This window comes from Arachis ipaensis, chromosome B06, assembly GCF_000816755.2.
Source record: "Arachis ipaensis cultivar K30076 chromosome B06, Araip1.1, whole genome shotgun sequence".
Taxonomy (NCBI): domain Eukaryota; kingdom Viridiplantae; phylum Streptophyta; class Magnoliopsida; order Fabales; family Fabaceae; genus Arachis; species Arachis ipaensis.
The window spans coordinates 20,677,450-20,678,361 of NC_029790.2; positions in this window are offsets into that span (position 1 = coordinate 20,677,450).

Here is a 912-nt window from a genome sequence, read left to right on the forward strand (position 1 = left end):
GTCCAATAAAAAAAAAAAAAACTCAATTCAAATTATTCAACCAAAAAATTTTATTCATTAATTAAAAAATTTTAACTGTTCATTATACCCTAATTTACCAAAATACCATTTTTTTTTCCTCAAATCCTGTCGCTGCCTCACCAACTATCCCCTTTCGCCAACGTCTCTCTCCCTCACTGGACATAATCATCGTCTCCTGGGTTCTTCACGCCGTTGCTTGGTCGCCAATCAGTCCCCATTATCACTGCCGGGATCTTCCTCACCGTCCCTGGTTCGTCAACAAAGACTCTCATCGGCACTTAAGGATAACCATCCACTTAAGAAAAAAAATAATCATCCGCGTACCTAATAAATTAAACATCCAACATATTTTAATTGTATTTAACTAAACTTATTCCAATCAAATAACCATTCACGTAAGAATTAAAATAATCATTCGAATACCTATTAAAATGACCATCCATCGCATAGGGAAGACCGTACGGTGTGAGTGGAGGAGGAGGAGTTGTGATCCACCTCTGTCGTTTCACCATTTCCGTTATCGCCCCTCGCCTTTGTCGAAATCATCATCACCACCGAACGGAGGGAACCAAAAGATGCAGAGCATGACAGATTAAAGGTGGAAGCGATGGAGACCGATCAGAGAGCATGGCAGAGCACGACCAAAAAGGCTAATCTGCAAGCGTAGACAAAGACAGAGACGACGAAAATCTTAGCAGAAACACTGAACGGGAGGAGTGAAGGTCAGGGTTGAGAGAGGTAGTTGTTAGAAAAAAGAGGTATGATTCGGTGATAATGGTGACTAGTGGTGGCAGAGGTGATTTTGATGGTGTTGAGGGGAGGACCATACGATGTGGGTGAAAGAGAAAGAGAATTGAGATGAAATGAAAACGTGATGTGACAGTATATTAC